General features: G+C 36.7%; 1 protein-coding gene across 3 annotated transcripts in view; it reads right to left on the bottom strand.

Moving 5' to 3' along the window:
• The window catches only part of PPP1R12A (protein phosphatase 1 regulatory subunit 12A), a 154303-nt gene that overhangs the window by 106515 nt on the left and 31356 nt on the right, over positions 1-16432 (bottom strand). The window lies entirely within an intron of this gene.

Here is a 16432-nt window from a genome sequence, read left to right on the forward strand (position 1 = left end):
CACAGCTAGACCTTATAGATAGCTCCTCAATTTAGTCTTCTTTTAACCGTCTTAATTCTTTATTTCTGACAACTTCTCCAGCCTATGTTCATGTAGCTAGAATTAAATCATTCTCTTCTTCCATTTTCTGTAACACTGTGAACACACCTCTCCTAACACACTTAAAACACTGTGTGATAATTATCTACCCATATGTACTATTTCTACATTCATTTTCCTCTCCTTCTGCTTCCACTACTGTGAGCTCTTAAAGGCAAGGACTCCATTATGTATTCAGAGCATAGACTACATTAGGCAGTAACCAAACGTTGAATGGAGGAAACAGTAGGATTTAGCTTCAGTGTAGGACTCAGAAATAGGTTGCTGATTCTTTGTTACCTGTAGATGACTGTATCAGAAATTAATTTTTCCATGTCATATCTGACTTACTACAGTGGATAAGTTAAAACACATTTTGCAATCTTCTTATGATAGGGGGAATAATACCTTCCCTTTTCCTACATGAAAAATCTATAACTAAGAATTTTAGTACCTACAAAGTATTAAACTATCTTGCAGTTAAACGTACAATTGAGCGACACAGATCACTCAGAAAAATCACATTCTTCAAAGCAAAAAGATGACTAGAGCTGAATAAGATCATACCAGGATAGAAATAAGTTATTGTTTTAGCGGCCCTTTGGTGGTGATCACTGCTGCTCCTGAATGTTAACACTTTTTTCACCTGTGTCCCCTAATCAGGTAGCAGGAGTTCCAAGGTAGGAAAGACTCCAAACAATTAATAATTTCACTTTCACTTACCCTAACGCCTGCCTTTAGTGAAACTTGCACTTCTTAAGTGTACCATATGCAGATATGATCCCTTCCCCTCATCTAGAGTCAGATAAAATAAACCATTTTATTTTTAAGTTTCCTTTTAGAAAAATCAAATTATATAACCAATATCATGTAATGTGTTGTTAAAAATAACATTAGCATTCTAGCATAAAACTACTGCCACAAAAGCAATTCCTTTTTTGTGTAAGACAGACTCCCAATGCACATAAGGTTCTTAGTAATTTAGCTACTGTGGTAATAAAGGCAGCCAAGAAGAGAGCACTGAAGACAAAGTGAAAGCCAGCTAGTTTTGTTTTTTTTTTTCTTTTTTGGAGTGGTGCCTTGCATTTCACTGAAAGTCTAAAAGCTAAGTCTTGACCATATAAGGCTTTGGGATTCCCATGGATAGAAATGCCTAGGCAACAGTCAAATCTAATAACCTTAAAATACATGAAATACAGGTACTAAACTACCATGAGAGGGTTCTTATTTTTTGCTCTAGTTTCACTTAAATATATTCTTACAGATAATCCCCAAAGTGTTCCTGCAAAACATTACGATCAAATTCACAAAGTTGAAATATATAAAAAGTACATATAACTCACAGAAAATTCCTTAAAAAATAAGCAACTTTTAATGGAAAACCTCCCAAAGTCTGTTACACATTCCTCTGGCATTTTACACACATACAAAAAAATGCAATTTCATTTCTCTCCATTAACTCATTATGGTGTCAACTATTAAACTCTTGATGTTATATAACAATGTCCTTCTGGACAATAGTGTATGCAGCTAAAATGATACCTAACATGCTTTTTGGGAATCATTTGCTTTTAATAGGTTTTCTGCTTTCTATCTTGCTTCCATCTGTCACCTCCTGAAACTACATGATAGCATCCTATCTTCATCTTAATTTGTAGCTCTTAATTTGCCAAACATTAAAAAAAAAAAAAATTGAGCCTAAAATAAGAGTACATAGGGAGATTGGTTCAAGATGGCGGAGTAGAAGGATGTGCAATCACTCCCTCCTGCAAGAGCACTGGTATCACAACTAACTACTGAACAATCATCGACGCTGGAACTCACCAAAAAAGATATCCCACATCCAAAGACAAAGGAGAAGCCGCAATGAGACGGTAGGAGGGGCGCAATCACAAAAAAACCAAATCCCATAACCGCTGGGTGGGTGATCCACAAACTGGAGAACAATTATACCACAGATGTCCTTCACTGGAATGAACGTTCTGAGCCCCACATCAGGCTTCCCAACCTGGGGGTCTGGCAACGGGAGGAGGAATTCCCAGAGAATCAGCCTTTGTGTGCAGCAGGACCCAAGGGGAAGGAGCAGTGACCCCATAGGAGACTGAACCAGACCTACCTGCTAGTGTTGGAGGGTCTCCTGTAGAGGCGGGGGTGGCTGTGGCTCACCATGGGGACAAGGACACTGGCAGCAGAAGTTCTGGGAAGTACTCCTTGGCGAGAGCCCTCCAAGAGTCCGCCATTAGCCCCACCAATGAGCCTGTAGGTACCAGTGCTGGGTTGCCTACAACAGACAGGGAGGGAACTCAGCCCCACCCATCAGCACACAGGTGGATTAAAGTTTTACTGAGCTCTGCCCAACAGAGTAACACCCAGCTCTACCCACCACCAGTACCTCCCATCAGGAAGCTTGCACAAGCCTCTTACATAGCCTCATCCACCAGATGACAGGCAGCAGAAGCAAGAAGAACTACAATCCTGCAGCCTGTGGAACGAAAACCACATTCACAGAAAGACAGACAAGAGGAAAAAGGCAGAGGACTATGTACCAGACGAAGGAACAACATAAAACCCCAGAAAAACAACTAAATGAAGTGAAGATAGGCAACCTTCCAGAAAAAGAATTCAGAATAATGATAGTGAAGATGATCCAGGACCTCGGAACAAGAATGCAGGCAAAGATCAAGAAGATACAAGAAATGTTTAACAAAGATCTAGAAGAAAAAATGACTAGAAGAATTAAAGAACAAACAGAGATGAACAATACAATAACTGAAATGAAAAATACACTAGAAAGAATCAGTAGCAGAATAACTGAGGCAGAAGAAAGGACAAGTGACCTGGAAGACTGAATGGTGGAATATACTGCCATGGCACAGAATAAAGAAAAAACAATGAAAAGAAATGAAGACAGCCTAAGAGACCTCTGGGACAACATTAAATGCACCAACATTCGCATTATAGGGGTCCCAGAAGGAGAGCAGAGACAGAAAGGACCCAAGAAAATATCTGAAGAGATTATAGTCAAAAGCTTCCTTAACATGGGAAAGGAAATAGCCACCCAAGTCCAGGAAGTGCAGAGAGTACCAGGCAGGATAAACCCAAGGAGACACACACCGAGACACACAGTAATCAAACTGACAAAAATTAAAGACAAAGAAAAATTATTAAAAGCAACAAGGGAAAAACGACAAATAACATACAAGGGAACTCCCATAAGGTTAACAGCTGATTTCTCAGCAGAAACTCTACAGGTCAGAAGGGAGTGGCACGATATATTTAAAGTGATGAAAGGGACGAACCTACAACCAAGATTACTCTACCTGGCAAGGATCTCATTCAGATTCGACAGAGAAATCAAAAGCTTTACAGACAACCAAAAGCTAAGAGAATTCAGCACCACCAAACCAGCTGTACAACAAATGCTAAAGAAACTTCTCTAGGTGGGAAACAAAAAAGAAAAAGACCCACAAAAACAAACCCAAAACAATTAAGAAAATGGTCATGGGAACATACATATCAATAATAACCTTGAATGTAAATGGATTAAATGCCCCAACCAAAAGACACAGACTGGCTGAATGGATACAAAAACAAGACCCATATATATGCTGTCTACAAGAGACCCATTTCAGACCTAGGGACACATACAGACTGAAAGTGAAGGGATGGAAAAAGATACTCCATGCAAATGGAAATTAAAAGAAAGCTGGAGTAGCAATACTCGTATCAGATAAAATAGACTTTAAAAAATAAAGACTGTTACAAGAGATAAGGAGGGACACTACATAATGATCAACAGATCAATCCAAGAAGAAGATATAACAATTATAAATATATATGCACCCAACATAGGAGCACCTCAATACATACAGCAAATGCTAACAACCATGAAAGGAAAAATCAACAGTAACACAATAATAGTAGGGGACTTTAACACCCCACTAACACCAATGGACAGATCATCCAGACAGAAAATTAATAAGGAAACAGAAGCCTTAAATGACACAATAGACCAGATAGATTTAATTGCTATATATAGGACACTGCATCCAAAAACAGCAGATTACACTTTCTTCTCAAGCACACAAGGAACATTCTGCAGGATAGATCACATCTCGGGTCAAAAATCAAGCCTTCGTAAGTGTAAGAAAATTGAAATCATATCAAGCACCTTTTCTGACCACAATGCTATGAGATTAGAAATCAATTACAGGGAAAACAATGTAAAAAACACAAACACATGGAGGCTAAACAATACATTACTAAATAACCAAGAGATCACTGAAGAAATCAAAGAGGAAATCAAAAAATACCTAGAAACAAATGACAACGAAAACACAACGATCCAAAATCTACGGGATGCACCAAAAACAGTTCTAAGAGGGAAGTTCATAGCAATACAATCCTACCTCAAGAAACAAGAAAAATCTCAAATAAACAATCTAACCTTACACCTAAGAAAGAAGAACAAATAAAACCCCAAAGTTAGTAGAAGGAAAGAAATCATAAAAATCAGAGCAGAAATAAATGAAATAGAAACAAAGAAAATACTGGCAAAGACCAATAAAACTAAAAGCTGGTTCTTTGAGAAGATAAACAAAATTGATAAACCTTTAGCCAGCCTCATCAAGAAAAAGAGGGAGAGGACTCAAATCAATAAAATTAGAAATGAAAAATGAGAAGTTACAACGAACACCACAGAAATACAAAGCATAAGAGACTACTACAAGCAACTCTAAGCCAATAAAATGGACAACCTGGAAGAAATGGACAAATTCTTAGAAAGGTATAACCTTCCAAGAACCAGGAAGAAATAGAAAACATGAACAGACAAATCACAAGAAATGAAATTGAAACTGTGATTAAAAATCTTCTAACAAACAAAAGTCCAGGACCAGATGGCTTCACAGGTGAATTCTATCAAACATTTAGAGGAGCTAACATCCACCCTTCTCAAACTCTTCCAAAAAACTGCAGAGGAAGGAACACTCCCAGACTCATTCTATGAGGCCACCGTCACCCTGATACCAAGACCAGACAAAGATACTACAAAAAAAGAAAATTACAGACCAATATCACTGATGAATATAGACGCAAAAATCCTCAACAAAATACTAGCAAACAGAATCCAACAGCACATTAAAAGGATCATACCCCATGATCAAGTGGGGTTTATCCCAGGGATGCAAGGATTCTTCAACATACGCAAATCAATCAATGTGATACACCATATTAACAAATTGAAGAAGAAAAACCATATGATCATGTCAATAGATGCAGAAAAAGCTTTTGACAAAATTCAACACCCATTTCTGATAAAAACTGTCCAGAAAGTGGGCACAGAGGGAACCTACCTCAACATAATAAAGGCCATATACGACAAACCCACAGCAAACATCATTCTCAATGGTGAAAAACTGAAAGCATTTCCTCTGAGATCTGGAACAAGACAAGGATGTCCACTCTCGCTGCTATTATTCAACATAGTTTTGGAAGTCCTAGCCATGGCAATCAGAGAAGAAAAGGAAGTAAAAGGAATACAAACTGGAAAAGAAGAAGTAAACCTGTCACTGTTGGCAGATGACATGATACTATATATAGAGAATTCTAAAGATGCCACCAGAAAACTACTAGAGCTAATCAATGAATTTGGTAAAGTTACAGGATACAAAATGAATGCACAGAAATCTCTTGCATTCCTATATACTAACAATGAAAGATCAGAAAGAGAAATTAAGGAAACAATCCCATTCACCATTGCAACAACAAGAAGAAAATCCCTAGGAATAAACCTACCTAAGGAGGTAAAAGACCTGTACTCAGAAAACTATAAGACACTGATGAAAGAAATCAAAGATGACACAAAGAGATGGAGAGATATACCATGTTCTTGGATTGGAAGAATCAACATTGTGAAAATGACTATACTACCCAAAGCAATCTATAGATTCAATGCTATCCCTATCAAATTACCAATGGCATTTTTTACAGAACTAGGAACAAATCATTTTAAAATTTGTATGGAGACACAAAAGACCCTGAATAGCCAAAGTAATCTTGAGGGAAAAAAAACAGAGCTGGAGGAATCAGACTCCCTGACTTCAGACTATACTACAAAGCTACACTAATCAAGACAATATGGTACTGGAGCAAAAACAGAAATATAGATCAATGGAATAGGACAGAAAGCCCAGAGACAAACCCACGCACCTATGGTCAACTAATCTATGACAAAGGAGACAAGGATATACAACGCAGAAAAGACAGTCTCTTCAATAAGTGGTGCTGGGAAAACTGGACAGCTACATGTAAAGGAATGAAATTAGAACACTCCCTAACACCATATACAAAAAAAAACTCCAAATGGATTAAAGACCTAAATGTAAGACTGGACACTATAAAACTGTTAGAGGAAAACATAGGAAGAACACTCTTTGACATAAATCACAGCAAGATCTTTTTTGACCCACCTCCTAGACTAATGAAAATAAAAACAAAAATAAACAAATGGGACCTAATGAAACTTAAAAGCTTTTGCACAGGAAAGGAATCTATAAACAAGACGAAAAGACAACCCTCAGAATGGGAGAAAATATTTGCAAACGAATCAACAGACAAAGGATTAATCTCCAAAATATATAAACAGCTCATGCAGCTTAATATTTAAAAAATAAACAACCCAATCAAACAATGGGCAGAGACCTAAATAGACATTTCTCCAAAGAAGACATACAGATGGCCAAGAGGCACATGAAAAGCTGCTCAACATCACTAATTATCAGAGAAATGCAAATCAAAACTACAGTGAGGTATCACCTCACACCAGTCAGAATGGGCATCATCAGAAAATCTATAAACAACAAATGCTGGAGAGGGTGTGGAGAAAAGCGAACCCTCTTGCACTGTTGGTGGGAATGTAAATTGATACAGCCACTATGGAGAACATTATGGAGGTTCCTTAAAAATCTAAAAATAGAATTACCATATGACCCAGCAATCCCACTACTGGGCATATAACCAGAGAAAACCGTAATTCCAAAAGACACATGCACCCCAATGTTCACTGCAGCACTATTTACAGTAGCCAGGTCCTGGAAGCAAGCTAAATGCCCATTGACAGATGAATGGATAAAGAAGATGTGGTACATTTATACAATGGAATATTACTCTGCAATAAAAAGGAACGAAATTGGGTCATTTGTAGAGACATGGATGGACCTAGAGATGGTCATACAGAGTGAAGTAAGTCAGAAAGAGAAAAACAAACATCATATATTAACACATATATGTGGAATCTAGAAAAATGGTACAGATGAACCGGTTTGCAAGGTAGAAATAGAGACACAGATGTAGAGAACAAACATATGGACACCAAGGGGGGAAAGCGGGGTGGGGACGGTGGCGGAGGGATGAATTGGGAGATTGGGATTGGCTTATATACACTAATATGTATTAAATAGATAACTAATAAAAACCTGAAGAGAAAAAAAAATAGAGTACATAGAAACTACATGAGGACTTCTCAGTAAAATAAAAGTATTTGTGCTTAAGCGTGTGCATTCTGCAACATCTGTTCCAGTTCCATGAATAACGCTTATTTTCTAGCTATTTTTTAGATCAGAAAGTTTCCAATATGAGAAAAAAAAATGATTAGAGAAATTACGCAGAGGACAGACCTAACCAAGCAACATCAAAACTGACAACTGTTGGGGCTTCCCTGGTGGCGCAGTGGTTGAGAATCTGCCTGCCAATGCAGGGGACACGGGTTCGAGCCCTGGTCTGGGAAGATCCCACATGCCGCGGAGCAACTAGGCCCGTGAGCCACAACTACTGAGCCTGCGCGTCTGGAGCCTGTGCTCCGCAATAAGAGAGGCCGCGATAGTGAGAGGCCCGCGCACCGCAATGAAGAGTGGCCCCCGCTCGCCGCAACCAGAGAAAGCCCTCGCACAGAAACGAAGACCCAACACAGCCAAAAATAAATATAAAAATAAATAAATAAATAAAAGATTACTATTAAAAAAAAAAAAAAAAGCTAACCTTACTCTCAACTTCTCCCAGGAAATATTTCAAACCAAAAGCATCCAGTGTCTGAGGGATTCCCCTAAAAAAAAAAAAAAACTGACAACTGCTGAGAAAAGGGGAACTAACACATGTTATTGGCAGTGTTTTCCTTGCATAGGGGTGATTAAGAGAACAATCATGTGATGCAACTAGTGCTGATCATTTCAGAGCTTCTGGAAAAAATAGTGACCCTAAGAAAATGAGCAAAGACCCTGAGATAACAGTTCACTTTTACATTACTGATATTTTACTTACAACATTGCATGCTCATGTCTTTAGAATAATAAGATATCCTGATAACTTACTTTGTGATTTAATTTTCAAGAATTCAAAAGCAAACACAGGGAAAGTAGAAGTTCATTTCACAAAACTTAGTGTGTAAAGCTCAGTGGAGCAGTCATGTCTAATACAGATGGAAATCTTTTCTTCTTTTAAAAAATAAATTTATTTATTTATTTTTATTTTTGGCTGCGTTGAGTCTTCGTTGCTGCGCACGCGCTTTCTCTAGTTGCAGCGAGCAGGGGCTACTCTTCGTTGTGGTGCGTGGGCTTCTCATTGTGGTGGCTTCTCTTGTTGCGGAGCACGGGCTCTAGGCGCACAGGCTCAGTAGTTGTGGCTCACAGGCTCTAGAGCACAGGCTCAGTAGTTGTGGCGCATGGTCTTAGTTGCTCCGCGGCATGTGGGATGTTCCCGGACCAGGGACTGAACCTGCGTCCTCTGCATTGGCAGGCAGATACATAACCACTGCGCCACTAGGGAAGTCCCGGGAAATCTTTTCTGACAGAGCTATTTCATGTTAACAAGAGAACAGATTATATAAATAAGACATGAAGGTAAACCCCCAAGCTCTGTTTTATCACAACAGTAGTCTTCCTTCTCCAGAAAATATCTTTCAGAAGAGCAAAAGCAGTTTCTGGACTTTAATACCCTTCACCAGCATGGTTCAGATCTTTTCAGTAACTATTGAACATCTATCATTTATTGTGATACAACATGCTGGGCATACAAAGATCAATCATGATTGATACAGATCCATATGAAACACACGGTTTTAATTGGGAGCCAAATAGGAAATACTTTAACATGGCAAGTACCTTACTTTGTAGGAGCTGAGAAGATAGGAAGAGCCTAGAGAGAGAGGAGTCAGAGCTTCTAGGAGTATGTGTCTTTAAGAATAAAGAAATGGTGAAGGCTAAAAGAATATTCCTAAAAGGTAGGGAGTAGAATATCAGATAGAGAGCGTGTGGTATTGCGGAAGGACCATAAAGTGCAAGAAGAGATGATAGGTGATGAGGCAGAATTAAGTGGAGATAAGAGGGGAGACTGTGGCTGGCCTTGCAGATCAGGCTAAGGAGACTAAATGTATTCTGTACAACAAACAATATGTGTCAAATATGAGTAATATAAAGGGATTCCTCGAAAAGGAAAAAAAAATTCCCACAAACTTCCCTAAAATTAACTGAAATTATTTTTATTATGTTATTTAAATAGCTACTAACATAAACTTAGGCCGTTATACATGCCTTAGTATATATGTAAATCTAAACAAATTTATAAATTTTCTCATGACTTTTTTCTTTAGTTTGTAAAGGGGTCTGTGATGTCAACTGGCTGGGAATTTACCCCCATCCAATTGCAAACATGACATTTTCACTAAATCCATCTTGGTCTTTCCTCATTTGTTGCTGACAGTTAAATCTGTTATACTTGGCACCAACACCAACGCAAATGCAAACGTCTTCAACTGAAGCTAAGAAGCAGTATTCATTTGTAAAATTCAACTGAAACTAAGAAGCAGTATTCATGGGTAGATAGAAATACCCATCTTCCTGGCTACCCATGGTCATATATTTTAGATTATCTTCACAATGAAAACTCAAGAATTTAGACATTCTTATTGAGATAGTGATTAAGAGAAAAAGCATCTTAAGAATGCCTCCTAAATTTCTGGCTTATGTGATTAGATGGAAGACAATGCCACCATTTCCAAATGTGTCACCTCTAAGATCTTAGAATTCTGAAATTCCCAGAGAAGAATATGGTGTCCCATTCTACATCTTCCTCCCTCTTTGGACTGAATCTCTTCTTTTTTGGTGCTCATTGTGAATTCCTGATTCTTGACCCCTTCCAATTCTCCCCAGTCTACCATTCACAGGCTTTACTTGCCTACTCTATTTCAACTATTCATTCAGCACCCCAGAATTTCTTGCCAATCTTTAGGGCTGAGGAGTATCATCCATTTGCTCTCTGTGCTCTTATAAAGATGCTGTCAAGCAATGCTAGAAATATTATGAAACCATATTAATTTGGTCCATTATAACGTCACTCTAACCTCACTGTATTATTCTACTCTCCTTCTCTTTTCCCTGAATTCCTATCACATTGTATTTACCATTCCAAATCTCCTCCAGTCTCCTTATATTAAATCCTACTGCTCCACGATGTCACCTGAGATAAATATCCAATAGCTATACTTTTACACTATCAAGAAGACTGAAATGGTCAATGGCAATCTTCTAAGATCTCCCTGTTCCCACATTAAAAGTTCTTACATCTCCCTTCTTCTCTTTTTGGTTTGGGAGAAGAAATGTCCCACCATTCCGAAACTAATTCCTAGTGACTTATTACACAAATGCCTTCTACTTTTCTATATTTATGCTTCAATATTTTACCCTATGCGTCAGCCAACCTGAACTACTCACTAGTTCAATTCTTATCCTGGTATCTCTTGTAATGTTGCTCCCTCCTCCTATAATGCTTTCCCTATACCTCTGCCTAGACTGCACCCCAGCCCCAACAAAAATTCTTTCCATTCCTCTACATCCTAAAAACTACATAAAACACAAAAATATTTATTGACACTACCTTCCACGTATAGTATTTCCCGCTTTTCCTTTACATTTTATTATAAAAATGTTCAAACATACAGCAAAGCTGAAAGACTTTTACTGTGAATACCTATGTATCCATCATCTAGATTATATTATTAACATGTTACTACTTGCTTGGCATATATAGCTATCTACCCTTTATCCATCATTCCTTTATCCATCCATTAATCCAGCTACTTTAAAAAGTACCAAAAAAGTAAGGCCGTAGAAATTAGCATAGATAATTAGTAAATTATCTCCCTAAATACTTCAGCATGTGTATCATTAATTAGAGTTCAATATTTGTTTAGTTTTCTTTTGATGCAAAACTTACATACTATGAAATGCAAGGAACTTAAATGTACATTCACTGTGTTTTAACTAATGCATAAACCTGTGTAACCCAAACCTCTATCAATATTTAGAACCTACATCACTACAGAAAGTTCCTTCACGTCACTTTCTAGTCAACTCTCACCCCCCCATCGTAAAAGCAACCACTACTGGTTTCTTTTTTTCACCATAAATAAGATGTGGCTATTTAAAAATTTCATGTAAGTGGAATTCTAGGGTATACCCTTATTATGTGAAAGCCTTTCTGTAAGCAAGATGTTCATGAGATTCATTCATGTAGCTGTAGGTATCAGTGGTTTGTCCTTTTAATTGCTGAGTGGCTATTTCCTTGTATGGCGATATCATTATTTATCCATTCCTCTACTGATGAACACCTGGGCTGTTTCCAGTTTTCAACTATTAAGAATAAAGCTGCTATGAACATTCTGGTACAAGTCTTTTCAGAACATATGTTTTCATTTCTCTTAGGCAAACACTAGGAACAGAATTTCTGGGCAGATGTATATTTACTTTTATAAGAAATTGATGAACATTTCCCCAAAGTAACTGTACTAATTTATATCTCCACCAATAATGAGTTCCCATTGCTCTGCATTCTCACCAACATTTGATGATGTGTTTTGTTTTGTTTTGTTTTCATTTAGCCACTGATTCGTGTTAACATTCCCCCTTTCTGAAAATAACTGGCATTGTGCTTGCACCTTTCCTCTTATCCTGCGTGGAATTAGTTATATTTGCACTTGACTTGCCCCTATTAGACTTTATACACGTCTTGAAGTTACAAATTGTGTTAGTCCCCTTTCCCCCTACAATGTTTATAGCAGAGTGCTTTGCACATGCCAAAACAATGAATGTCAGTTTAATTTAATTGATTATTAAAATTCATTTGTCCTCCCCATTCTGGATAAGCAACGGTGAAAAAAAATTCCAAAAGGCACATATGTGAAATGAGGCTACAGACAATCATGGGTTGGTAACAATCCTCCAATTTTATTGCAGTCCTCTGCTAAAATACGAAACAACCCTAAAACCATTTATTATTAATAGTGTCATATCTAGACACATACATATAAAAACATACAGAAACAGAACATAAGTTCCATGTAAACTCCACAAGCAAAGGAATTTTTGTCTGCTTTGTTCATTGATGTATCCTAGTGTCTAGAATAGTGCCTACCAGGTAATAGGCACACAAGTATTTGTTGAATAAATACACATACATGTTTCTACAAATGTGCCTTTAAATTAATAGCAGTGAACTTAAAATAATGAACAACAAAGCTTCTTACAGTTATAGCTTTAACAGCCTTAAACCCTAATACCCATAATATATCCTTTTAAAAATAGTTAAGTTTCTGTCTGGGATTTTAAAATATTTTCCAGAGTGAATCTTCACACAATCTGGAATGGTAATTATCTTTAACTTAAGTATACAAGTTAGGGAAGCATACACACTGAATTTTACAGAAAGAAGGTGGCTCCTGAATAGCCTCCGCAGATGTACCAAATCAAGCCGGCAATCAATGATATATTATAGGATTGTCCACCTACTAAAAATCTTCATTTAACTATTCAACCTGCATATCTATGCACCAAATAAATTAGGGAGAGCAATTTCAAAATGTCCACTTCTATTCAAAGCCCGAAGATGAAGTTTTTGAAATTGGTCATTGTGAAGAGAATTCTTCATACCATTAAACATTTCCTGAATATCTAGCAATCAGTATTCTACGTACTATGCTAGGTGCTCAGGCTACAAAGACAAAATTAAGGACCTTATATTTTAGTGGAATAGGCAGTCAAGTAAATAAACAATTACAGAACTGTTACAGAAATATGCAAGAGTTCAAGGACAACACTCAAGACGGCTCTAGATCGGGAACAAGTTAGGATAAGCTTCTTGGCAGAAGTGACTGCTTGAGATACCTAATCACATGAACCAGAAAAATAGAGGTCATCTTCTGAAGTGAAAACTCACTAGTAATCATGCTCAAGAGTCAGCTTTCTCTAGATCAATTGATCCTGTTCAGGAGGGTTCCTATAGTTTTTGAAGAACAGTTGAAAGCTATTTGGATTGTTGACACGACAGTTGAAGGGCATTTGATTTGTTCTCAGTTCTTAATGATTATAAATAAAGTCATCATAAAATCTGCATATGAGTTTTTGTGTGACCAAATGTTTTCACTTCTCTTGCAGAAGCAAAAAGCTTGCTTTAACTTGCTCCTCACTTTTTGGAGTCATTACAAGAAAAAACAAAACAAAACAAAACAGACAGTTCTTGGTGTACTCTGATGCTTTTGCAAAAATGTTCCTATAAAAGGGTTTCATCTTCAAGGAATTCATGGAAAAGACTCTGACAAGTACAGATTTCTGGTAACTGACTATACTGCTGAAATGAATGAATAAGCATTTTCAGAACTCTAATGGAAAACTGATGAATTCATAAAAGTGCTAACAAAAGATCAAGATGAAAAAAAAAATTAATTACATGGGACTGAGTGACCTGGTGAGGATGATTATAATTTTTGTGACTTTGAATAATAAAAAAAAAAATCCCACAAGGACTCAGAGGCAAAAAATATACAAATCAATTTTCACTGCAAAATAAAGGAGCTGTTACAGTGGAGGATTACTGGACTGAATGTCAATATTATGACATAGTATGAGTGTGTTTCGTGTTTGGTAATTGCAATCATTGTTGCTTTTGTTGTGGTCATCCATTTACAATGCTTGGTGTCAGTTTATTTATCTCTTGTAAAAATAAAATACAATGTGTGTGTGTGTGTGTGTGTGTGTGGAAAAAAAAGAAATACTTCTATTTCACCATAAGAACAATGTTTGATAAAGTTTTTGGTGGCTATTAAGAAGGTCCCTTCTATTTCTATTTGATAAGATTTTTGAAGTACCTAATGCTTTTTTAATCAAAAGATTTATGTCTCTATTTTGTTCATTATGTACTTTTTCTACCTTTTCTTAATGTGAGTATGTTGGTAGATATTCTAGTATTGAATTTTCCTTGCCTTTGTGAGATAAATCTTACACGGTTGTGATGTATTATGATTTTAAACATTATTTGATTCAGTTTGTTAAAAAAATTTTATTCAACATTTTTACATCTCTTTTTATGAATGAGTTTGGCCTGAAATGTTTCCTTCTTGTATTATCCTTGTTTGATTTTGGAATCAAAGTTTTGGAAGCCTCATAAGTTGATGAGTTTTATTCCTTTTTCTCTTGTTCAAAACCTTTTGAATAAGGTTGAAATTATTTATTCTTGAGGGTTTGGTAGCATATGCTTATAAGACAATCTGGCCCAGGGATTCACCCACCCCCAAAATGGGTTTTAACCACTGATTTAATTACTTTAACAATTAGTGTATATTCTATTTTTCTTGGGTCAGTTTTTATACATTTTGCTAAAAAATTGTTCATTTTACTTAGACTTTCAATTTTGTGGTTATAAAATTTTCATCCTCTCTTCTTATCTAATACATACATTTAAGACTAGAAATGTCCCCCTGGCACAGTTTCCAGAACTTTTGATTTGTAGTGTTCTCATTGTCAAAAACGTTTTCATTTTAAATTATTTTATTCAAAAATATTTTGTTTTTTCAGCTATACAGAGATATGATCGACAAATAAAATTGTAATATTTAATATATGTATACATTGTAAAAAAAAAAAAAAAAGCACAGGACAATTGCATAGCTCTCTTAAAGGTAAATACTACCAAGCAGTAATAATAACAGCTATTTACTATCTGAATCTGCCAAAAAAGAAAGACAGTGAGAAAGAGAAAAAGAAGCAAAGTAAAAATTGGATTTAAATCCAAAAAGAAGTTACTGAATTTTAAAATTAAATCATTCAACAATTATTTACTGAGAATTCACTATGAGTCAAGCACTATGATAAATGCTTGGGCTCCACTGGTAGATAAATAAATAAACAAATAAATGCATAATTACACCCTAAAAGAAGAGATATGAAAGAACAGGGTGGTAACAGGGAAAGATAGGTTTGAGGAGAATAAAACAGGGAATCAGCGAAGGTTTGCTTCAGAAAGTCACAAAGCTTAATGAATAGGAGTTAGCCAAAAGGTGGAGAGACTGTTTCAGGCAAAGGGAAAACGCACAGAGACTAGAGGTATGAAAAAGCTTAGATATTCAAAGGTCTGAAGGAAGTGCAGCTAGAATATTGATGAGCAAAGGGAAGAGACTACAAAAGTCAGCTGATCCTGATAGGTCTAGTTAGATTTGGGATCTTTTTCCCTAGCAACTTTGTTCAACTTGGATAGTGTCATCTACTTTATACTCATGACAATTCCTCTAAGAGAGATATAAAATTCAAAGTGGATTTCAAGTCTATAATTAGTGTTCTCTATCAAAAAACACATTTCCTCTGAGCTTCAGCTGTTACTGATAATATCAATACCAATGTTTAGAAACACTGACATTTCCTCTTAAGCCCTTTTATTAGTATTGCATTTTATACATCATTTTTATATAGTATTTCATCTAATCCTCACAGCTGGTCCAATTTTTCTAGCAAATGCTAGGTTTTTGAAATCTTTGATTCCTAAATTGAAAAAAAAAAAGTATGAGATTCTTATTCTAAATTATAAAATTCAATTCAACAAGCATTTATTTACCTGATACAAAAAAGACAGTTTTCAGGGCTTCCCTGGTGGCGCAGTGGTTAAGAATCCGCCTGCCAATGCAGGGGACACGGGTTCAATCCCTGGTCCGGGAAGATCCCACATACCGCGGAGCAACTAAGCCTGTGCGCCACAACTACTGAGCCTGCGCTCTAGAGCCCATGAGCCAAAACTACTGAAGCCTGCCGCCTAGAGCCCGTGTTCCACAACAAGAAAAGCCACCACAATGAGAAGCCCACGCACCACAACAAAGAGGAGCCCCCCTCGCCGCAACTAGAGAAAGCCCGCGCACAATAACGAAGACCCAACACAGTCAAAAATAAATAAAATAAAAAATAAATTTATTAAAAAAAAAAAAAGACAGCTTTCAGAGGTAAAATATGGAGGTTGAACTTTCAAAGTAACTTAGTCTTTTTTT

This window comes from Eschrichtius robustus, chromosome 13 (genome assembly GCF_028021215.1).
Source record: "Eschrichtius robustus isolate mEscRob2 chromosome 13, mEscRob2.pri, whole genome shotgun sequence".
Lineage (NCBI taxonomy): Eukaryota > Metazoa > Chordata > Mammalia > Artiodactyla > Eschrichtiidae > Eschrichtius > Eschrichtius robustus.